The sequence below is a fragment of the Callithrix jacchus genome, chromosome 1, assembly GCF_049354715.1.
Source record: "Callithrix jacchus isolate 240 chromosome 1, calJac240_pri, whole genome shotgun sequence".
Taxonomy (NCBI): Eukaryota; Metazoa; Chordata; class Mammalia; order Primates; family Cebidae; genus Callithrix; species Callithrix jacchus.
The window spans coordinates 61814194-61840014 of record NC_133502.1 but is presented as its reverse complement, the minus strand read 5'-3'; the positions used below and the strand labels follow the sequence as shown (position 1 = coordinate 61840014).

The window sequence follows — 25821 nt, the reverse complement described above, 5'->3', positions numbered from 1 at the left end:
AAAGAGGCTCACTGTTCCCTGATCGGATGTGTTTTTTCCAAGCCCTTGGGCTCTCACTCACCCATGAATGGGGAGCAGACCCAGGTGGCGTGGTGGTATTAAGTAAAAATTGGACCCAAAGAGCTTAGCAGAAAAGTAATTATTAGGCAAAGAGAGAAGAAAGAGACACAGAGAGCAAGCTCCCATGCTGTTGTGGGAGGGGATCCAGAGATGGAGTCTGTATAGGTAAGGGAATAAGGGGGATTTTTAACCCTGGAGTTACTCCCGCCCCATTCAAGTTCTTGTCCAGTGAAAGGAGCTTTTCCAAACTTCCTCTGGAGTGATTGATCTTTGATTCTGATGATGGATTGGCTGCCTGTCTTGCAAATTGAGCCTCTCCTTCAAAGGTTTTTGGTGGGCATTCTAAACAAAGGAAACTCACCTGGGCAGTCTACCTAGCCCACATGCACGAAAGTTAGACAAATAACTCTAGTTCCTGGATGGGGACATGAATGAAGGCAGGTTGGGCATGTTGCTGGGACATTTCTGACTTTGAAACCACACCCCTTGTGGATTTGGGAAGTTAACATTGTCCCTCAGTCCCCGCTCTGAACAGAAAAGTCCAACTGCTGTTGGGACATGGGCGTTGATCACTCTTTACTTCCTGGTGAATTGGGGCATAGAAGGGGTCTTGCAGTTGAGGTTTCCTTCAGAGGGGAGTCTTTTAGGGGTACAGGTAGATCCAGAGGTCCAGGATAGAGCTTATGAGCCAAGGATATCCAGAGTTCCAGCTGCAGGATTAATTGTGGCCTTATGGTTTTAATTCTGGAGATCTTGTTGGAAGAGCAAACTTATATCCTTTAATGGCTTGCAGGTGTACAAAAGGTCATCTCCTGGAACTTTAGGCTGCGGAGTGGAGGGGCTATGATTTTCTTCAGGAGGTGTCCAAGGCTGCAATCAAGTGTGGTGAATTCATGAATCAATTCTCACCACCTTAACTGCTGTCAATTCTCACCACCTTAACTGCTGTTGGGGTAGACAGAATAACCAAAAATGGTTCTTCCCAAGATGAGAGAAGAGTATAAGGGGAGAAACTTAACAAGAACCAAGTCTCCAGGGCAGAACTACTCTTTCCGTTTTTCCCTAGGGTGTCCTTCATATAAGGTTCTAAGGGCCTGTTGGTACGTAGCCAAAGAGGTTATATCTTTTATTAGATCTGCTGTTTCTCTGTCTAATACAAGATCATTAGTAAGAAAGTGCTGTCCATAAAGCATCTCATAGGGGCTGAATCCCATTTTCTGAGTAGAGTTTCAAGCCATTAAGGGTGCTATTGGTAACAGAGAAGGCCATGAGTGGGTTTCCTGTGCCAGTTTCTTACGTGTCTCTTAAAAATTTCATTCATACTTTTCACTTTTCCTGAGGACTGAGGCTTCCAAGCACATGGAGATGATACTGTATTCCTAATGCCCTGGAAATATCCTGGGTTACTGTAGCCTTGTAGGTGGGGTTATCACTTTGAAGACAGCAAAGGCGTCTGAATCTAGGGATTTATTTCATTTTAATGAGGACTTTTACTACCTTTTGGGATTTTTCTGTTCTACAGGGGAAAGCCTCAATCCAGTTTGTGTAGGTATCTACACATACTAGCAGATATTGATATCCTTGAGACTTAGGCATATGGGTAAAGTCCATTTGCCAGTCCTCACCTGGGTAATGACTGTTCCTCAGGAGGAGATTTATGATGTGCCAAAGGATTATTTTACTGGCATATTTCACATCCTTTGACTATTTGTTAGGCAGCCTTGAAGAGACCCTTTTCTATAAATATAGATTTGGCCATTTGATATGTATAATCTCCACCCATATAGAAGATTTGATGCAGGGTTTTAAGTACTTTCCATTGGCTGGCAGCAGGTAGGAGTACTTTTCCTTCCTCAGTGGCTAGCCACCCTGAAGGAAGATTATGTCCCTGGGAGATTGCCCACTCTACCTCCTCTGATGAGTATCGAGGTTTAGTTCCCTGGAGAGGGTTTTTCCATATTAAAGGTCCTTCTATGAATTCTTGTCTAGCTGCCCTTTTTGCTTCTAGGTCAGCTCAGCAATTGCCCTCTGCTTCCTTCTCATTTCCTTTCTGGTGACCCCAGCAGTGTAAAACTGCTATCTCTTTGGGTTCTTGGACAGCTTGTAATAAGTCTAAAATTTCCTTATGATATTTAATGGGAGTTCCTGCAGAGGTTAGGAACTCTCTTTCCTTCTATATGGCAGCATGGGCATGTAGAACCAGGTAAGCATGTTTGGCATCTGTATATATATGTTTATTCTCTTTCCTTTTCCTAATTTTAGAGCTTGAGTGAGGGCTACTAGTTCTGCCAGCTGGGCACTAGTTCCAGGAGGAAGGGAATTATGAGCACTATTTGATCACTGACTACTGCATATCCTGCCTCTCGAACTCTGTTTTCCATAAAGGAACTTCTGTCAGCATATAGGTTAAGGTCAGGCTTGGCTAGAGGAGTTTCTAAGAGATCTTGAGCCGCATAGTTCTGAGCTATAACCTGCTGACTTTCATGTTCTGTGTCTGCCCCTTCCTCAGGAAGAAAAGTAGCTGGATTGAAGGCTGCACATATGTGCAGCTGAAGTACAGGCCCTTCGAGCATTAAGGCCTGATACATGAGTAAGTGATTGTCTGACAGCCATAAGCCTCCTTTAGAGGCTAGAATTCTAGCTACAACACGTGAAGTCCATACAGTTAGATCTTTCCCCTGCACTATTTTAATGGCTTCTGAGACTAGAATAGCCACCATGGCTATGACTCACAAGCAGTGTGGCCAGTCTTTTGCTATTGCATCAATTTCCTTACTTAGGTATGCCACCAGTTGTGCCATTGTCCCCCAAGTCTGGTTGAGAACCCCAGTGTCACTCCTCACTTTTCCGTAACATATAGGGAGAAGTTGTTCCCTATAGGAAGGCTTAGAGCTGGAACCTGCAGTAGTGCCTGCTTTAGGGTCTAAAGGCTGCCTCAGCTATAGGGTCCCATTGTATTAGATGGGTGTTAGCTTTCTGAGTTTCCTTAATCAGAGCATACAGAGGTTTTGCTATTTCACCGTATCTGGGAATCCACAATTGGCAAAAGCCAGTTATTCCCAGGAATCCTTGCAACTGTTTTAAGGTCTTTGAATGGGGGAAGGCCAGTATGGGTTGGAGATGTTATTTATTAAGGGTCTGAGTGCCCTTAGACAAGACAAGCCCTAGGTATTTTACTTCTTGCCTACAAAGTTGGGCTTTTGGTTTGGAAGCCTTTTATCCAAAGATGGCAAGGAAGTTTAGGAGGTCCTGAGTGGCCTGCTGACACTGCACTTCTGAGTTTGCAATTAAAAGACACCCAGATATTGAAGAACCATGGTACCTGGATGTGAAAAATTACTAAGGTCCTGGGCTAAAGCCTGGCTAAAGAGGTAGGGGCTATCTCGAAAGCCCTGGGGTAACACTGTCCATGTGAGCTGAGAACTCTGGTCTAAAGGGTTTTCAAAGGTGAACAGAAACTGGGAGTCAGAATATAATGGTACACAGAAAAAGGCATCCTTAAGGCCCAGGACCGTAAACCATTGTGCCTCTCCTGATAGTTGAGAAAGCAAGGTGTATGGGTTGGGTACAGCCAGGTATAAAGGGATCGCAGCTTCATTAATAAGACTGAGACCTTGCACCAGCCTCCATTTTTCATTAGGTTTTAGTATTACAAGGGCTGTTACAGGACTTTACTAGACCCTGAGCTTTTAAGTTCTTTATAATATCCTATATCCCCTTTTTAGCTTCTGGTCTTAGGGGAACTGTCTTTGGTAAGGAAAAGAGGTGGGATCCTTTAGCCTTATTTGAATTGGGCAGGCATTCTTTGCCTGTCCAAACCTCAGGATTAAACCCTTCTTTAAATAGTGGGAAGCAGAGAGGAATTTCCTCACTGAAGAGGTTCATACAGATAATGGCTCCTGCTCTGGCTAACAGGTCTCACCCTAGGAAGGCAGTAGGACTTTCTGGCATGATGAGGAAGGCATGGGAGAAAAGTATATCTCCCCAGTTACAGCTTAGGGGCTGGGAGAAATATTGGGAAACTGCTTGTCCTAGGACTCCTCGGACAGTTACAGACTTGGAGGACAACCATCCAGGGCAGGAGAGTAAAACGAAGAAGGCCACACCAGTGTCCAGGAGGAGATTTACCTCCTGGCCCTCTGTGGTCAGCTTTACCTGGGGCTTATTGAGGGTGATGGCTTGTGCTGGCACTTGCCCTGAGCACCCTCAGTCCTGCTGTTGGGTCATCTGGTTAGACAGCTCAGGCCCTTGGAACCTTCATCCCCTGGGACAGTATGATTTCCAGTGATCCCCTTGGCACAGTGGGCAAGGACAAGGTGGTGGTCCATTTCTCTGGGGACAATTTCTTATAAAGTGTCCTATTAGGCCACAGTGGAAACAAGCTCTGCACTGTCAGCTAACCCAAGCCTTTCCCTCATTTGAGCCCTTGGGTTTGCTTGCCTGAGGGCCATGACTAGGGCTGCAGGTTTTCTCTGGTCTTTCCTGTTCCTTCCAGCCTGTACACCTCCTGGTCTCTATTATAAAATACCTAGGTTTCTAGGTTTAGTAATGATCCTAGACTCTGTTCTGGCCCTAGGGCCAGCTTCTGGAGCTTCCTCTGAATATCAGTTGCTGATTGCTTAATAAATTTGTCCTTTAGTATTAACTGACCCTTGATGGAGTCTGGTGACAGGGCTCTCATAATCTTAAGGCCTCTAATAATCACTCAAGGAAAGCTGTTGGGTTTTCTTCCTTTCCCTGAGTTATGGTGGATAACACTGCATAGTTCACGGGCTTCTTCTTAGTTCACCTTAATTCCTCAAGTATGCAGGTTAAGAGGTGCCTAAAACTCCAGTCCGTCTGTTCTGAGTCAGGATCCCAGAAAGGGTCTGTGCTAGGGACTGCTTGTCTACCTGTAGGAAATCTATCATTTTCCTCTGGCATCATTTGGTTATGTACTTGACTAAGGTACCAGGTATCCCCAAATTCTTGAGCCACTGCTAAGGCAGCCTCTCTCATTGCTGGTTAGGGTTTGACAAAGCAATGACATGATGTCTTTCCAGTCTAATTCAAAGGACTGACTCAGGCCATGCAGAACATTTATGCATTTGTCCAGGTCATCTGAAAACTTTCCTAAGTTCGCCTTAATTTGCTTTAAGTCAGAAAGTGAAAAGGGAGTGTGCTTGTTGATCAGACCAAATTCTCCTACTGCCTGTAGGGGGCAGAGTTTGGGCATCCTTGTAGCCTGAGTTGCCTTGGCCATTTCTGCTTCCCCTGGCTCCTTTTGGGTTATTGGCGTTGAGGAGGCCTGGTTAGCATTGGTGAAGGGAGGAGGCACAGGGAGTTCTAAGGAAGGGTTAGTAAGGTATGGGGTACAGGCCTTACGTAGCTGAGGATTATTTCTTAGAGAAAAGAAAATTAGCACATAGGGGATCTCAAACCATTTACCTTCGCTCTTACAAAACAGGCCTAATTGTAGACTGGTCTTATAATCTATGCTTCCCTTAGAAGCCCAGGTTTTTCCACTCAGCAGAGGGTATTTTGGCTATGCTGTCTGGCAGAGAAAAATGAGCCGGTGCTGCTTCTTCAAAGATTGTGTGTCAAATTGGTCCCAGTTCTCTGGGATACATTTTAAAGGAGACTTTATCTTGGGAAGAGTAGCTCCCATCTGAAATTGAACACAGGAATGCCCGCATCCCTGGTTATTAATCACAATTGGTAGGTCTGGGGAATCCCCCAGTTATGGTGCTAGCCCTGGGGCATCCCCCAGTTATAGTACCTTATAATTTTCTTTGTGCCCAAGATGCATGATTATCTTTTGGGGCCTCCCATGTTCTGGGTTTACTCATGCTTACCAGCACTATGGGCACTCACGCTCACTGTCTACATGCCTCCACTGACCACCATAAAGACATGTGGACTGCTGGGATGGGTGGTTCATACCAGCAAGTCCCTAAACCAGGCCAGTAAGGCCTGGGTGATGGGTACCAATATTCCCCAGCAAGTGTTCCATTAATATAGACCTGATTTTAAAGCTGCCCTAGGAGTGTAAACTTCTAGGGAGGGACCTCTGAGTACAACAATCCAAAGAAGGTGGGGTGGCTATGTGGCAAAGGCTGAAACAATGGCCTCAGGACCTGGGCCTCCTCCCCCCTCCCCATTTTCCATTATAGGAAAATGCCTTAGGATTATGGGGCCTATAATTAACTATTTGAGCCTAGGACCCAGTTTGACTATGGTCTGCTAGATGGAGAAGTTCTGCCATAGGTAGAGCAAATCCTAAGCAAGACAAATTGTACATCGTTAGATTCTGGCACCATTCAGTTGCATTTGGAAATTTGTGGGGGAAAAAAAAATACAATATCCCATGGCATCCAACTTTTGAACTCCCTAAAAGGTTCCCCATTTAAGCCCCAGTCAAGACTGACCCTGCCAGGGATCTGAACCAGTGACCATGAAGCTACTAGACTTATGTCCTAGCAGGGTGCTAGGAAGAAGTCTACCTTACAGAAATATGGACCCAGGAGGTGTGGATCTGAAAGTAAAAGCTGCTCACTCACCGCTGAGAGAGAGAGAGAGAGAGAGGGAGGGAGGGAGAGAGAGAGAGAGAGAGAGAGAGAGAGAGAGAGAGAGAGAGACACAGACAGCACTCCCATACCATCAGGGAGGGGATCTAGAGATGGAGTCCGTATAGGTAAGGGAATAGAAGGTGGGGGGTCGCACATTTTAACCCTGGCATTACTCCTGCCCCATTCAAGTTCTCATCTAGTGAGAGGTGCTTTTCCAGACTTCCTCTGGAGTGACTGATCTTCAACTCCGATGCTGGATTGGCTGTCTGGCTCTCAAGGCTTTTGTCAGGCTTTCTGAACAAAGGAAGCTCATCTGGGCAGTCTACCTAGCCCATGTGCACAAAGTTAGACAAAGAACTCTAGTTTCTAGATGGGGATGTGAATGAAGGCAGGCCGGGCATGTTGCTGGGAAGTTTCTGCCTTTGAAACCACACCCTTTGTGGACTTGGGAAGCGAAGTCAACATAGACCCTCAAGATGATGTGGTCTATCTGGCAGAAGAAATGTCTAAGCAGCAAAGCTTAGAAATGGTGACATGGCTTTTTCTGAAAGTGTACAGGTATATGCACTCACAAAGAGATGGTTTGAGATTGGAACTTATGTTTAAAAAGGAAGTAGAGTATCAAAGTTTGGAAAAATTTGCTGCCTAACAATTTGGGAGAAAAGAAAAACGTATTTTCTGAGAAGAAATTCTAGTCAGCTACAGAAAATGCATGAGAATGAGGAGTCAAATGTTAATAACCAAGACAATGGGGAAAGTGTTTCCAAGACATTTCAGAGATCTTCATGGTAGTCCCTCCCATCACAGACCTGAAGGCCTAAAAGGTAAAAATGGTTTTGGGGGCCAGGCCCAGGGCCCTGCTGCTCTGCACAGCCTTGGGACATAGCACCCTGTGTCCCAGCCATACCAGCTCCAGCCACGGCTAAAACGTCCAAAGTAAAGCTTGGGCCATGTCTTCAAGAATGTAATCCCCACAGCTTGGCATCTTCCACATGCTATTTGGCTTGTGGGTGCAAAGAACACAAGAGCTTTGGGAGCCTCCACCTAGATTTCGGTGCATAGATAAAATGCCTGGATGCCCAGGCAAAAGTGTGCTGCAGTGGCAGAGGCCTCATGGAGAACCTCTGATAGAGCAATGCAGAGGGGAAATGTGGAATTGGAGACCCCACGCAGTGTCTCCACTAACAAGTTAGTCTAATTAACTTGTTTTATATTTTATAGCTCATAGGTGAAAGGAACTTGCTTTGTCTCAGATGAGACTTTGGACTTGTACTTTTGAGTTAATGCAGGAGTGAGTTGAGACTTTGGGAAGGCATGATTGGTTTTAAAATGTGAAAATGCTGTGAGATTTGGGAGGGGTCAGGAATAATATGGTTTGACTCTGTGTCCCCACCCAAATCATTTACCATATGAAATGGTAATCCCTAGGTGTGAGGGAGGGATCTGGTAGGAGGTGATTGGATCATGGGAACAGTTTCCCCTGTGCTGTTCTTGTGATAGTGAGTTCTCATGAGATCTTATGGTTTAAAAGTGGCAGTTTCCCCTGCACTCTGTCTCCTGCTGCCATGTAAGACGTGCCTCACTTCTGCTTCACCTTCTGCCATAATTGCTAATTTCTTTAGGCTTCCTCAGCCTTGGAATTGTGAGTCAGTTAAACCTCTTTTGTTTATAAATTACCTAGTCTCATGTGATATCTTTACAGCAGTGTGAAATGGACTGACACAAAGACAATCTTCAGTAAGGGTTCCAAGGCAACATAATGGAGAAAGATCATTTTTCAGTAAACGCTGTTGGAAAAACTGGATATTAACATTGAAAAGAATGAAGTTGGACTTTTATATCATATCATATGGAAAAATTAACTAAAACTACATTAAGATAATGAATATAACCCTTAAAACTATAAAACTTCTAAAAGAAAATATAAGGAAAAATCATTATGCCTCTGGAGTTGGCAATGATATTGGATATGACACCAAAGCATAGGCAACAAAAGCAAAAACAGACAAATGAGACTACAACAAACTTAAAAACTTCTTCAGCAAAAGAAACAACCAGAGTGGTAAAAAGTCAATCTACACAATGAGAAAATATTTGCAAACCATCTATCTGATAAGGGGTTAATATCTAGAATATATGTAAGACTCATTTATCTCTATTCTAATCACTACCACCACTACTCCAGTAACAATAACAAGTCCAATTCAAAATGGGCAAAGCCTTTCAATAGACATTTTTCAAAGGAAGATATTATAATAGCCAAGAAGCACAGGAAAAGCAGCTTTCCATCACTAATCATCACAGAAATGGAAATCAAAACCATAGTCAGATATCACTTTATACTTGGTAAATTTCACTGTTAGAATGGCTAATATTAAAAACAAAACCATAAAAGTTTTAGTATTGACAAGAATGTAGAGAAGTTGGAACCTGGTGCACTGTTGGTGGTGCAGCAGTTATTTCAAAATGATGCGACTGCAATGGAAAATATAAAATTTCCACAAAAAAAACATATGAGCCAGCAATTCCACTTCTGTTATATATTCAAAAGGATTGAAACTAGGATCTCCCAGAGTTATTTGCACACTCATGTTCACTGTAGCTGTATTAGTCCATTCTCATACTGCTATGAAGGAATATCCAAGACTGAGTAATTTATACAGGTTTAATTGACTCAGTTCTGCATGGCTGGGGAGGCCTCAGGAGACTTACAATCATGGCAGAAGGCACACCATTACAAGGCAGCAGGAGAGAGAAGGAGTGCAATTAGGGTGAATGCCATACACTTATAAAATCAAACCTCATGAGACTCACTCACTATCACTATTTCAAGCCCCCATGATTTAGTTACTTTTACTGTGTTCCACCTCTGACACATGGGGATTATGCAGATTACAATTTAAGGTGAGATTTAGGTAGAGACACAGAGCCAAACCATATCAGTATCATTATTCATAATAGCCAAGAAGCTAAAGCAAGTTGAAGAAATTTGAAAAGATAAATGGATAAAAACTGTAATATATACATACATTGGGGTATTATTCAGCCTTATTAAAAAGGAAATCTTGTCATATGCTAAAACAGGTAAATTTTGAGGACATTATTTTAAGTGAAATAAGCCAGTCATAAAAACACAAATATCATGTGATTCCTCTTATATGAAATCTCTAAAGTAGTCAAATTCTTTAAAAACACAAAGTAGAATGGTGGTTGTCAGGATCTGGGGAGAGAAGGATATGGAAGTTGTTCCATGGATACAGAGTTTTAATTTTGCAAGATAAAGCTCTGGTGATCTCTTAGACAACAATGTGCATAGTTATCACTACTGTACTGTATACTTAAAATGCATAAGATGGTAAATTTTGTGTCATGTGATTTTTACCACAATAAAAAAATATTGGAGAAATAATTTTAATAAAATTGAAAAAATCCAATCAAATGTAGGATGATAAGTAAAAGCACCACATAGAAGTTTTATAGCTAAAGAATATTGTCACTGAAACTTAAAACACAAAGAATGGGTTAAATACATGATTATACTGAGCTGTAGAGTGACTCAGTGAACTGGAAAACAGACAGTAGAAATTATACAGACTACAGCAAAAGGGATACAGAGATGAAAAATCTGAACATTTTAGACACATGAAAGAAAAAATAAAATATCTGACAAACATCTAATATAGGTTCCTGAAAGAGCAATAGAGGGAATGACAAAGATGCAAAGTTCTAGGATATAAGTTTGAAGAGAACAGCTAAAAGAACTCTGTTGAAATACCTCATTACTCAGATTTGGAGAATACAAAGAATTCCCAGTAGATTAAATACAAGCAAATTCACACTGACACAAACTATTGAAACCATAGAACCCTAGAGTCAAACTAAAAGTCTTCTGAGCAAATTTAAAAAAAAGTTTTAAGAGCAAGTGAAAAGATCTGTGAAGTAACAACAAATAAATTTACAGCAGATATTCCCAAAGCAAAATTATAAGCCATAAAAGATGGAATAATATCTACAAAGGGCCAAGACTCAGAAAAAAAAAAGGACCACAGAAGCTCTAGAATTAAAGTATAGAATTTGAACAAGGAAGATTTTAATGTAAGTTCTTGTGTTAATTGAAAGTTAAGCCTGTAAAAAGGGCAAGTCACAGACCAATACATATACTGACAAAGCACCTATATGCAGCATATATAAAGAATTTCCACAAATGCACAAGTGAAAACTAGTCAACATACTAGAATAAAGTAACAGCTTTCTTCAATAGACTAACCAAAGAAGAAGTCCAAATGGCCAATTAACACATATGTAAAAGTGTTCATAGTCACAAATCAGCATAATGCAAATTAAAACCACAATGTGTACACATGAAGATAGGTAAAATTTAAGATTGACAATTGTTGGGGAGTTTTTGGATCAATCAAACTCTGTTGAGAAAATATAATGTATTTCAGTGAAAAACAATGTGCTATGTATAGTACCCTCCTATGTCATTTGATTCTAGCCTCTTCAAGCTATTTTCTAGCAATGTCATCTATATATAATACATTCTTTTCAGTTATATGATTCTACCCCTATTTATTGTCTTCTAGCTGTTTTCATTTTCACATAAATATGTTTTATTCAGATTATCTTTTAAATTGATTATAACATCTGCCAGGGTTTCTCCTTTAATATATTAAATATAAAGTGTTCATTTTTATACTTATAATGTGACATAATTTTACCAATTTTTGAAAATTAGTTTCATACTGTGCTTTGTATAAATTGATACTACTGCTTTGAAAAACTGGAAGTATCTACTTGACTATATTAGTATCTTATGTGTATACCTTTGCAAAACATGTACATATGTGCACTAAAGACATATGCAAGGATGTTTATAAAATAATTACTTGCAGTAGGCTAATCAGAAACAATCTAAATATCCATGACTGTGGAATAAATATATTGTTATAATCAAAAAGATATATAGCTAGCAATGATAATTCAAAGAAACAACAAAACAAAGTTACAATCATGTCAACCAAAAGAAGCCTGAACAAAAGACAACATATATAATTCCATTTATATGAATTTTAAAAATAGGCAGACCTAATCTATAGCATTAAAAGTAGTTAGCCATAGCCGGGTGTGGTGGCTCATGCCTGTAATCCCAGTACTTTGGGAGGCTGAGGCAGATAGAGCATGAGGTCAAGAGATTGAGACCATCCTGGGCAACATGGTGGAACCTAGTCTCTACTAAAAATACAAAGAGTAGCTGGGCATGGTGGTGTGTGTCTCTAGTCCCAGCTACTCAGGAGGCTGAGGCAGGAGAATCGCATGAATTGAAACTGAGAGGTGGAGGTTGCAGTGAGATGAGATTGTGCCACTGTACTCCGCCCTGGTGACAGAGCGGATAGTGGTTATCATTTTGGGCAGGTGGAATAAACTGGACTAGGACAGGAAGATAGATTCCAAAGTAACAGTAATGCTCTATTTCTTGCCCTGGTTCAGGATGTTTTCACTGAACAAAACTTTATCAAGCAGCACTTGTGTGCATTTCTCAATACATGTTGTATTCAACAAAATATGTATGTTTGTATCTCTAATACACATAGTTGTTTAAGAATAAAATGAAGGTATTTTTAGACAAGGTAGAACATATGACCCACAGACTTTAGCTGAAAAATGTACCAAAATGTATTTCAGTAAAAAGAAAATTGAACTTAGAAGAATGAAGATGCAAGAAACAGTGGTGAACAATTTTTAACATGTTAGAACAATCTACAGAAGTATTGGTGATTTATGTTCAAATCTTGGAGTGTAAAAACAAGGTAGAACTGAAACACAAAGTAATAGCATATAGGACAGAAGGAGGTTAGGAGAATTAAATTTGTTTTTAAGGTCAGCCACAGGCTCCACTCAAAGTGCATGACTGTTTTATTATTGGTCCTATGCTTAGAGTCCCATTTGTGCTTTCTGCTCCATTTAAATTCTTTTGCTTCCTAGGTTTCCCTCCCCTGGGGTATCTTAGCCCAATACCACCTACTCCAGGCTCCCAGAAGCCAAGTCAGTGCCAACTCCCAGATTCCCCATTCTCTTGCTCAGAGCGGTAAGTCAGAAACAGAGTCGTTATGAATCCAACCTCTGTGGCTGTCCCCAAAGTCCCTTCATGCTCTTTACAATTTCCCACTTGAGTATTCACACTGACTTCAAGTTTCTCTAAGAGTGCCAGGAAACACTTCAGGAATACACAAATTCAACCACCTACAGAACTGCTTTTCCAAGGTGTTTTACTTTGTTGTTTTCTTTGCTGTTGTTGCCCTGGTTTGGGTTAGGACGTTTTCACTGAACAAAAATTTATCAAGAAATACATGTGTGCACTTCTCAGTATATGTTGTATTCAATATATATTGTTTCTTTCAATTAAGATATTGATGAAGAGGCGTTGATATTGTACAGCATAAGGAAGAAATTTTGTTAGAATGTGACTTGCTTTGTAAACTTTCCTCTGCCTCAGTCATCTGCACAACAAAATCATTGAAATATTCACTGGAGGAGTGGAGCCTTCTCCATTCTGTACATCCTGCTTTTGAGTTATTGATATAGTCTAACAACAGGTTGGAAAGCCTTTTGTTAATTTCATTCACTAAATCATCTATACTTCTACTTTCTGGTGAATATCTAAAAGCCATATGTGAAGAATTTTTTGACTGGGTAAATTTGGCTTATATGCATTGCTGTTCCTACCTATTGAGGCAGATTATCAAACATTGTCTGGAAAAATATGCTCAGAATTTGAACGTACACTCAAGTCTAGGTTTATGAAATGAGAAATATATTTATTTTGTGAGAAATAAATGCACAACATTATCTTAAAACTATCCTGAAAGTGAATATTAAGTTGAATCATGCAAAAGGGGTGATATTTCACCATTTTGATCTATAAAAATAGCAATTATGTGTAGACCAAACATATGCTTGTTTTTCCCACAAAACAATATAATTTATATTTTGTTCATATATGTTTTTATAACATCAGTTAGAATATGGAAATATTTTTCTTTCTTTCTTTTTTTTGAGAAGGAGTTTCGCGCTTGTTACCCAGGCTGGAGTGCAGTGGCACGATCTCGGCTCACCGCAAACTCTTGCCTCCTGGGTTCAGGCAATTCTCCTGCCTCAGCCTCCTGAGTAGCTGGGATTACAGGCACGCGCCACCATGCCCAGCTGATTTTCTGTATTTTTTTTTTTTAGTAGAGACGGGGTTTCACCATGTTGACCAGTATGGTCTCGATTTGTTGACCTCGTGATCCACCCGCCTCGGCCTCCCAAAGTGCTGGGATTACAGGCGTGAGCCACGGCGCCCGGCCTGAATATTGAAATATTTTTCTAACATCGATTTTCAGAATGTGGTAGCCAGTTCTCAGGTGGGAAAACTCTCCGTGGTATGCATTCAATTGAAAATCAGATTGAGAGAAAGCTTTTGAAAAATTTCCTTACATGGAATTTTTGAAGTCTTATTACTTGTCCCTATGTCTTCACAGAAATAGAAGACAGAGCCCTATTTTCTTTCAGTTTTGAATCCTCAGCACTGAGAAGAGCTCAGAAGTAGTAGGTAGTCAATAAATACTAGTATGAATGAACAAATGAATGCCTTCATTTTTATAGCTGATGAAAAAAGAAACTATAAATTGAATACTCACTATATTCTATACACTTTATACATTTAAAATATTAGAAATTCTGATCATGAAGGTAACATGCTTATTATAAATAACTTCAAAAATTTCAGAAGTATGTAACAGTGAAAGTCTACCTAACCCAGGTCCCAAGGGTACTGCTATTCAAATAGTGACTATTCCTCTGGATTTCTTTCGAACATGTGTTTTTATATTTCATACATTTAAACTCATCCTTGAAACCAAAATTCAAGCCATTGATTTTGGTTTAGTATTGCTTTTCTCTTTCATCATGGCTCTTTCCCTTTTGCCTACTGGCGAAGTTCAACCCCTTCTTTTCAGAAGTGATGTGGATGTTTGAGATATGCCTTATGTATAAAATCTAAGAGTTGGTTCTCTAATCTTGTTCTCACAAAATTTTTATGAGTAGGCATTACTAACCCTATCCTTAATGAAAAATAGCAGGGCTCAGAAATATTAAGGAACTTGTCTGGAGTTGCACAGCTAGTTGAATATCTGGACTTGCTCCACTAAAATACCTGGCTTACATTGACCTTGGCTTGTCTTTTCTATATAATGGCAAAATGCAAAATGAAAAGTATTTAGCTATTCTAGACATACAGAATTAGTATTATCCGTTTACATGGAATCATTGAGTAAACTTTCGGTTTTCACATTTGTCATAAACTAAGAGTAATGTTTGACTTTAAATTTGAATATAAACACTGTAGTTTAATGGAAAATAAAGGCAAAACACAAATGGGTCAGTTTGGTGAGACAAAGTCAGCATGTGACACTAGCTAGAGTGAAAATAAGCATATAGAGCTGAAAGTTTTTGTTACACCAGAAGAAGTGAAAAATATTAAACATAATATTCAAAAGAGAAAAAGGTTAAATCATATGTTCCAAGAAAAGATACATTATAAAATCAGTAATAAAGTTATTAGATTAAAAAGTTAAAGGATGCAAGCAGATTTAGCTAGAGATCCAGAGCTTTGCAATTTCCTTCTCACTGGTATTACTTCTGTCATCTAAAAAGATCACATAAATTATTTATTAACATGTGCAGGGTGAAAATGCTTATTTGTAAATAATTACACATTAATTTGCTCTTCTGCCTCAAATGCCTGGCTTTCTGTATGTTATCCAAGAGCTAGTCTGATAAAGGAGAGAATTCCTAAGGCCGTTACAGAAGAAAAATGGCAATACTTTCTAAACCTTTAGAAACAGAAAGCTGTGGGAGGCTGCCTAATCATTTGTCTTACAAACGGAGCATATGTTCACATACTGGTGTCTTATAAACCTGAAGGCATCAACTGCACTTGTCACTAACTCCAGCCCAATATTTGTTTTCAATCATTTCTAACCCAAGAGGCCCGGACTATACAAATCCAATTTAAAGGCTAACAAAATTGTCTTCGCATCTCTGTATTGCAACATGTTATCTATCTCATATACAGGCCTTTACTGTCTCTCTGATCTGGAAGCACCTGTTTTGTTTCAGCCTTTCACTAATTGTCTAAAAACAGTTGTTATCAACGATTTAGGCATGTTTATGATGCCCAGTTTTTAGAGTTGATTTGCTTTTCCCTCTAACTTGGACTGTAATGATTTTTGTTTTCTTTGATGCAAAGGAAACTACGAGAGATCCTGCTAAACAGAAAATTAATAGATCTGAATTGGTAATCAAAGCAGTAGCCCTTCCTGGGAGCGGGTGTGGCAGGAGCTCCTAGGCATGGGATTTGAAGATAGGTCTCCCATAAGTCCAGACTAAGGCAGATTACTCATCCCTACTCTTCCTTTCTCCTAAGTGGGCGTGTGATTACCTATTCCATGGTATCATTGTGAGGATCAAATCCAAGTGGTGTAATAGACAAAACAATTGAATCATACATGTGAATTTCTTCCACAGATATTGATTTGACTAGTTTCCACTTGGCAAAAATACAATGTTGACCTTTCCCCTCCCTGGAGGGGAACTTAGGGTACAAAATCTTGAATTTCAGCCTACCAGGTTTTTGCACTTGCCAAAAGAAATTATAAAGACAGTTTGGCTCCTATCTTACAGATAGTGCACTAAGAAATTGGGTCCATTGCTGTCATTTTCCTCTCAGATTCCTTTCATCTGTCACAACACAGTAGTTATGAAAAATGAAACCATAAATTCAATTTAGAGGGCAATTTGCAGCTAATCTTTGGAGTAATTCCAGTGTGAATAATGCAGCAATTTGGATGCATGGTCAGTCAATTCAGCTCTGATTTATTAGTATTTAATAAATCTTTCTTTCATTAATGATAATTACTAAACAAGAGAAAATAATTTCTCCAAAATTGTCTTACCTTCCTATTGGGCTTTCAAGTTCTGAAAAACGGTTACAGTGTTTGTTAAAATGATGAAGAAAATGTTTTGTTATTTAAAGATACAAGGTATGTTTAGATTTCAGCAAAGCTCTTTCCAGCTCTTGTGTGAACTGCTTGGCCCTAGGTTATATCTGCCTTTTTTTCTGATATGACTCCCATTAGAAAGAACATTTTGAATATCTCAGCAGAAGGATCCTGGGATTTGATATTGATTTCCAGCACTCCAGGATGTATTAAAATCTAGCTGCAAAAAGAATGACATTTTTGTTCTTGTCTAACAGTCAAGTTTATTTGAGATTTTTTCCTAGTTATTAAAACTCCACATTCTGACACATCCAATATACCCTGAGTCAGTGCACTTACAAGCATATGCTTAAATAGAGGGTAACATCACATTAAAATCTATAAAGAGCAGTCCTCAGAAAATGTTTACATTCATTTTCTTTTCTATATTTTATTTCATGAGCTTTAACTGCTGCATGTTTAACTATTGAAACAGGTATTTCCAAACAAACCAAAACAAAACAGAAAGATATAATGTCTTTTCTTTTTAAAATGTTTTATGCTTTGTTCTAAAAAAACAAAAACGTATTTTCTATTCATCCTCCCCACTCTACTTCATCTGTCTAAAAGTCAGGGCCATGAATCGTACAGATTTTGTATTATTCCATTAAGCAGGGACAGTACTTTCAGTCCTAGGCATATAAAATCCCCTTCAGTTCTGGCATTCATTAAAATGAAGTAAATAAACAAGAGATGAGTGATGGCCCCAAGGTTGTAGCGGTGAGCCATGCCATTAAAGGTGTTACATAATGCAAGGACGGGAGGGCATGTACTGGAAAGATGTCATTGATAGTGCTGGGTCAATTGCTTTGTGAATTTGATGGTATTCCATTATAAGCAATGTAATTTACATTGCAAACTGATCAATATTATTGTGGAATTTTTCCCAGAGGTTACATATTCATAACTTTATTTATAATAGGTATTCAGTAAGCAATGAACATAACCATGGATGGGAGAAGAGAGAGCACATTAACGTTATATTCACTGTTTGGCTTTAAGTGACATGAATTGACAGTACCAAGTCCAAATGATTCCTGTAACCAAATGAGCTGGCTCTCTGGCATTCATGCCCCCGGTTAAGCTCATTAGTAGATGGTGGGTGTGTTTCTCTCTCTGTGGAAATCATGCTCTTGAATATAAATTCAAAACTCTCCATCAGAAGAGACAGAAAACTCTACTCTTTAACTCTCTACACATTTGTTTGCTTGCTTCTGGCTGTTGTCTCTTGACTTTCTAAAATGAGGTCTGGGGTTGAGGTTAAACCCAGAGTAGCAAGGAGACGATGTGTGTGTGTGTTTAGAAGTGTCTTAGCCTGAGTCTCAGCCATTTCTCACCTGCCATGAGTTAAAGGTCAATTCTCTTAACAGATGACACTGAGAGGATGTTACAGCCTTATTTTCATTTCCTCCTCTAAACAGCAGTAGTTTTCAAAAATTCCTCATACACAATGGTATCTTTATTCTTTTCAATTTCATTCTGTAAAATATGACATAAGTTTCTACCAGAACCCATTTTGTATTGGCTCAATTCTGTCTAATGATTTGCATGTGTTTAATTTCAATTCATTAGTTGTTGCTTTGTATAGAAAGAAAGCAAAGTTTTGTTATGTTTTAATTTTCTGTTGTCCACAAAGGCAGGTAACTGAACACTTGAGGGTGTTTACACTTTCTCTTGCATCAGAAGAAAATACTTTCTCACAAGACTCTTGATTATGCAGGACTCAACCATCGCCAGCATCCTGAGGCTGAAGTTCAACTATCAGGCCAGAGAATGTTTGGAGGCACAGATTTATTTTTTGTCAACAAGAGCTATGGTGTGGTTATAAATTTGGTCCAGGCAGCTTGGAGGAGCCTTTTCCCCTAAAATCTGTAAAAAAAAAAAAAAAAGAAAAAAAAGTTAGGTTTTGTTTGCGTTAGCCTAAGTGGTATTTGCATAAATGTAAATCCTTGGGTATCTGAATAATTTTTTGAAGCATTGTTTACTTTACCTGAAATCCTATGGACTAATTTTTGTCACTTGTTTGCTTATTTTGAAAGTGAGGCTTAGCATGTCTGTTTATTTGGTTAGCTAAGTTCAGGTCCTTTTAAAGTAGAAATGGTTGCTTGTTTGCTTTAACTATATAGAGTGGTGATTTTTTTTTTTTTTTTGGCCTACTCTAGCATGTGTTTACTTAAGAAAGTTTCTCATGTTGCACCTTAGGTTTACTTTTTCTGAGCCTTTTTAGGTAAAATATGTCATATCTGCATTTCTCTAAGTCCTGCCCTCTGTGTTGCTCCCAAACATCATCCCCTTCTTGTCAGAACTAATTAGTTCATTATTTGTCTTCTGTAGCCCTTTTTCATTATTATCATTGCATTTTTAACATATGTTTAATTTTCTGATATCTGCTCTAAACCTCATTGAGCAAGGTCTAACTCAATTCTGGCCACTGGCAGTGTTTATAGTGTGTGATATGTAGTAGGCAATCAATATGTGTTTGTACAATTAAGGTTTTTTTCAGCCTTGAGGTACAACTGAAAACACAACTGTATGTATTTAAAGTGTGCAATGTGATGATTTAAGTATTTATTGTGAAATAATTGCCATGACCAAGTCAACATGTCTATCACCTCACATAATTACCTTTTTGCAGGGGTATGAATGAGAACACTTAAGATCTACAGTACTCTCATAGCAAATTTAAAGTATACAATACAGTATTCTGAACTATAGGCACCATATTTGTACAACTAGGTTTCAATTTCGCATATTAACAGCTCTTAGGGGATGCCTGTGGTCGTCATTTGTATTGAAGTGTATGATCTGTGGAAGATGAGAAGCAGTATCACCTGGAAGCTTGTTACAAATGCAGAACGGCAAGCCCCACCCTGACCTAATGGATCAGAATATGCCTGTTTTTGAGATCCCCAAGTGATTCCTCTACATGAAAGTTTCAGAAACATTCTTTAGCTCAGTGTTTCTTAAATAGATCCTTAGATCAGTGGTTCCTGGGCTAGCAGCATTAATATCACCTGATAACTTTTTAAAAAGACAGGTTCTACGCTTCAATTCCAGATATAGTAAATAAGAAATTCTGGGGAAGGCACAAGAGCAGCAAGTTTTCCAGGCGATTCTGATGCACCCTAAAGTGTGATAGCCACTGTCCAAAAGTCTTCTTTTTATCAGTTTCTCTTGGGAAAATAAAGAAAAATAATACCTGGTGTGAACTATGATAATGCAAAGTAGATTTTTGGCATGAATTACGTGACTTAAATATTACTTCACATAGCAACTGTAGATCTGTCCAATAAAGTCACTGATGCAAATTTGAGACTGGAAATGGGTATGCATAGATAGATAGCTCCATTTTTATATATGTGGATGTGTGTGTGTGTATACATATATATCTTTAAAACACAAATATCTATTTGTGACTCTAAAATAAGTTCATTAAGAAAATATTAGCTCCTTTGTAGTCCAAGCTATTAATTTAACCCATGAGAACATCAAAGCTAAGACAGTTTGTGGTTTGTCCCAGATCACAGACATAATAACACCTAAGTCAGTGTTTGTTCCAGCTTGCCATTTTGTCAGATGTCTCAAGTTAATTGTTTCTAGCCATTTTTTTTCTTAATGAAACTAACATTTCCATAAAAATGTTATAAATGGATAGAATTTGGGGACTTTGTATAGCAACACTCTTATTTATATAGGGGGATACTAAGGTTTAGAAGAAATATGAATACTTTTATATTGCCGTATAGTTAGGATTTCTGAGCAAACTAAAATGACATGCTATAAATATAATTTATAAATAATACTCGAAATATTTTTCCAGATCCATTTGTTTCTCATTCTAAGGGCCTTAGAGCCAGAGATGCTTGGTTCCTTTATGATAGAACCATTTGTTTTTGTTCAAAGGCTAATAAAACCTATTGCCTCTGGAACCAAATGCTTGCCTTTTCTTCCCAAAGACTGTAGGAAGATAAAGTTTCTCTCTTTCTCTGGAGGTTGGCAGATGAGAGGGCAGCATGCAGCTGATATAAAGTTCCACATTTATAATTTTGAAATTCCTCTCGTGGCAAAAAATAAGTAAAAAAAAAAAAGAAAAGAAAAACTTTATTATGCATAAGATATATCTGATTTCTTTGTATTGCCCTGAGGGGGGGATATCAGGTGTGGAAAACAAATATGGTTGGTGTTATAAATAATAATAGTCTGTCCCTGATCCAGAAACGGTGTTTGCTTTTATTAGAATATGAACAAATTTATATACATATATATATATATATATATATATATATATATATATATATATATGGTGTATCAGGAGGCTCACAGAGAAGAATTGACCCACCTGAAACTCACTTTATAAATGCTGCAAAATGGGAAATGAGTCTTTCTTATCTGTCCTGTTGTAGATTTATTGTGCTGTGCTTTTGCTTGGGCTTTATCTTAAACTCAGCTGACAAGGTACGTAAATGGCTAAGCAAATATTCAGACTGTTTAAATCATTCAGTCAGCAAGCCAAGTTCATTTAGAAAAAATAACATTATTTCATTCTTAATACAACTAAGGTTTCACATGATCCTGTTGAATTTAATGTTCAGGAAGACCTAGGATTTTCCTCTCATACCTGCTCCTCTCTTATAAGCCTCAGTTCACGTGGAGAATAGTGATAATATTTGCATTTTATTAGTGTAATAATTCACATTTTATAGGAATTAAATAAGACAATAAATGCCAAAATTTCAAGTTTCTGGCATATTGTGAACTGTCACCATTCTAGATTTACTCCCTAATGTTACAAATAAAGTAATAAGTCTCAAAGTGGTTTCTCAGGGTTCATGTTGATAAGAGAGAGGGGCAAGAAAAGAACTTAATTTTAGGCTCATGGGTCAATGTTCTTTTCCTACAGTAGTCAATCTTCTTAACATATGAGCATAACTAGCCAAGCCCTCTGTTGAGTTCTAATAAGGTAATGAAGAGGTATTTGAATGAGAGAGAAAATGATTCTGGGTATCTTTTATGTTTGGATGTGCTTTGTCCTCACCAAAACTCATGTTGAAAATTGATTCTCAATATGACAGTATTGGAAGGTGGTGCCTAGTGGAAGGTGGTTGAATCATGGGTACACCACCCCAGTGAATAGATAAATGCCATCTTTCAGGAGTGAGCAAGTTATACTCTTGAGGGAATGGATTAGTTCCTGAGAGCGTATCTTGATATAAACAAACCCAGCCTCTCCTGCATACCTTTTTTTGTGTGGGCTTTCTGCCATAAGTTGAGTAGCACTGGACTCTCACTAGAGAGGCTGCCTGGTCTTGGACTTTCCAGCCTCCAGGATTGTGAACCAAGTAAACTCCTTCATAAATGACTCAGTGTCAGGTATTCTATTATAATAACACAACACAGAGTAAGACAGCATTCAGTTGTGATGAAGGAGGTACTGAGAAAGATAAGTGCAGACAAAAATGGAAATAAAAATATTTTTGATTGATGAACTTAAAGGTTTCCTCTTGCCTAGAATGAGATTTCACTATTGATCTTATAGACTCCCTTTTAATCATGTGAAAGAGGCTGAGTCTCATCAAGTTAAAGGAAGTACATCCATGTTTTCCAAACTCTAAGAAAAATTACCTCCTCATATGGTTAATTTTCTCATAGTTGAAGATATTGGAGTAGAAAAATTTCAGTTCTTTGTGGGCAGGGGGATGTGTCTTTGGTTGACTAATCAAAAGCATCATCTTAAATGTGGATTCATTAAAAGTGATATACAAATACCTTAAATTTTTATTTTATAACAAATGTGTAGTATGTACACTGATTTGATAAAAGCATCAGGACTGCTTTTGCTTTTGCCTTTTCTGCAGAAACCAGGCTTGTGTAACAAACACACACAAACGACTTTTGAGTTTGGTTTTACTCTATGGTGCAGTGGGAACTTGCCAATGCTAGTGACACAATCCAAGGGTAAATATCTAGGTAGTTTTTATAATTCTTCTTAGTCTTTCATAATTGGTCCACCTCCAACTAATGACAGCATAATTTTGTTTACATCTCTCCTTTTTGAGGATTTCCCAAAGCATTCATAATAGTTATCATGAAGCAAAATATTTATACTTATTTATTAGTTTATAAATTTTAAAATTAGGTAACTACAACATGAAGTGCAACTCTCATACATGAGTCTGAGATCAAAGAAAACTGACTCTTAGTAAGCATAACACTCAATTGGAAAGTACATATGTGCACTGGTGTTCTAGGGAGACAAAAGAAAGATAATTGTGGTTACTTATTTCATTCATTTATATTTCCTTGGCACTTAGTGAAAAATGGATATTTTTAACACAAATTCTCACAAAAATTTGTCAATGGCAAATCTCAATATACTAAATTTAAAAAGACACATCATGTTTGATTATTTTTAGGCTAATAAACTTATAAAGACATAGTTTTCAAACCTTTATAATCCCATCACCTCTTTTAAGAAATAAATTGACACTAAATTTTTTTCTGTATTGGTCCTAAAATATTTATGATTTTCACTTTGTTCTAAGGTAATTTTAAAATAATCTATGTTAATGCTATACACTAACAAATTCATTGCTTATACCATCAAATTCACATATTATAATATATTCCCTGACAGTGATTTAATCCTCTTCAAACTAGGTTACACTCAGGTTCACTCGTTAAAAAAGTAAGTTTCTTCATTTTTAAATCATGTAAGTATAGAGATAATATTCATTTCATAAAAGCATTGAGATGATTAATCAATGATTTCTAAGTGTGTCACAGATAGAAATTGCAGAATTCAGCAATGAAAATTATAAATTATAATTATTATCACCCTTCACCCCTGTGAAGATAAATTTGAAATTCCAGATGGGTTAAGTTCGATGCCTGAATAATAAAAATGGAAAATAAAATTTCAAAAAAGCACACATGAGCTCATTCTAAATTGCTCAAAGAAAAAAGAATACAGGTTTATTCATTTATTTAAAAAATGCATAGACTTAATGTGATTTGCAACAAAGGAGTGAGATGGGAGAAGTATTTCCACGTCTAAGATATTCACTGTTTAGTTTTATAACCTGTGATGTCTGGCGGAAAAAAAAAAAGATTTCAACTCAGCTTGACATTGCCTAGAAAATAGTAAGAACAGAAGTTCAAAACTGGCTTTCTGACCCTATCATAATAATAAGAAAGGCAAGTAGGCCACTGACAGTAACTTGGTGGGAATAAAATCCACAAAGAGACATTCTAAGTGAATTAGATGTGAAATAGACGCTACTAGGATAGCATTCGGAATGGAGGCCCTAAATATCAGTTGAGAACAAAATTGCTGGAGGACTGGAAGAAATTTTTGAATATTTCATTAGGATTATTTACTATCTAAGGGTTATCTATACTACTTACATTTTTTAAACCACAGATTTCAGGAAGGACTTTGAATTGCTTTTAGGAACTGTGGATTTTTGTGTTGTGTATACTGTTGTCATTTAAAACCAATCTAAATTAATCCCACAAAAATTCTGTTAACAGGTTGTAAGGTGGAGAGTTGGGTGAAGAGATAATTTGTAGATAGAAGGATATTAATATATATATATTTATACATATGGTGTTTCAAATATATTTATCTTTTCTTGTTTCTAAGATTTTTGGAATGCTAGACCTAATTATTTCTCATGTGGGTACCCTGCCTTGTGCAAAGCAGGTAGTCAATAAATATGGTGTTTTTAGGTGCAAGAAATTAAGTTTAAAATTTTTTTTAAATTAAAATAGTCACATTATATTGGTTATTTTTCTAGGTAAACACAAAGGAAAGGAAAATTAGCAAAGATAATTTAGTTTGAAAATATTCCACTGTTAAATTAAGGCATCCTTTTCCATGAAATACTTTTTACATAATTACTTCAATTTTAAAATTTGAATTTTGTTAATGCCTGAAATCTAGGTCGAGAAAAGTTTTGAGGTGAATGAGAAGTTGTTCTTAGTGCCCTGTGGTTGGCAGTATCATGGATCTTAACCAAAATGACAGTGAGCTCACAGTTGAGAAGAAAGTTGTAGCAGAGCTGAAAAAGGCATTCTGGATGTGGAAGAAGCGAGCTGGGAGGAGGGACCCCACAGAGGCACTAGAAGCTACAGAGATGACCAAGGTTGCTGCTGCAACTGCAATGGTGAAAAAAGTGGTGACAGTAGTAGTGACGGAGGCAGCTGTGGCTTAAGAATTTTGATTTACAAAGTCTGAAGAGTTTTCACAGTGCACAGCAGAAGTCTTAGGAGAAAAGAGGTAAAGGGAATTGAGGGATTGATGAGTTAGAGAGGAAAAGGGGCAGTAGAAGATAGAAAATAAAGATGGCATTGAGGGTTGGGCAAAGTCTTTCACACCTGTAATCCCAGGACTTTCAGAGACCCAGCTGGTAGCACCATTTGAGCCCAGGAGTTCAAAGCTGTAGTGAGTGATGATTGCACCACTCCTCTCCAGCTTCGACAACAGAGTGAGACTCTTTTTTGTTTAAAAAGAAAGATGGCCTTGGAATGTTAGTTCAAGTACATACCATTGTTACCCTAGACTGTATCCTGAAGCTGCTGTTATTTTCATCAAAAGTCATCATTGGAAATGACTCTTGATAACAGTGTGTGATTAGGATGCATAAATTTAACAAACAGGTTTTAATAAGTGGCCTCATTAGGGCTTCTGTTGGCTGCTTTATGTAGGAATAAAGTCCATGACAAAATTCAAACATGCATGCTGTTTAGACATCCTTTTCTTTATGAACCACCACACTTCCCTTTACTCAGAGTTCACCTCTGTGACAAAAAAAGGTAAAACAGTCTTACTTTATATCTGATCCTTAAAGATGTTAGGCCAAAAGCTGACTTCTGTTTGAAAGCTGAATTTCGTCTTTGGCCATAGTCAGGTAAATAATCAGCTACACATTAGGAGGAGGTAAGAGTTCTTCCTCTATTTCTAATTAAAGAATTGGAGGAAGAAAGCATTAGTGAATAGAGAGCATTCACTCAACAACTTTTTGTGAAAACCTACATAAGGCATGGCCAATGAATGTTAAGAATTTGCAAGATTGCTCTAAATCTTATTGTTTTTGGTATCCCATATTTCTGTTTTGTAGTTAGTAACAACTCCC

General features: G+C 38.0%; 2 long non-coding RNA genes across 8 annotated transcripts in view; one reads left to right on the top strand and one right to left on the bottom strand.

Annotated features, from left to right (window-relative positions):
* LOC103790014 (uncharacterized) overlaps nucleotides 1-25821 on the top strand; it is a 350259-nt gene that overhangs the window by 241487 nt on the left and 82951 nt on the right. The window lies entirely within an intron of this gene.
* LOC128931509 (uncharacterized) overlaps nucleotides 14975-25821 on the bottom strand; it is a 156421-nt gene continuing 145574 nt past the window's right edge. The window contains exon 3 of the long non-coding RNA XR_008479903.2: nucleotides 14975-18556. This is a non-coding gene — a long non-coding RNA (uncharacterized LOC128931509). The remainder of the gene's footprint in view (nucleotides 18557-25821) is intronic.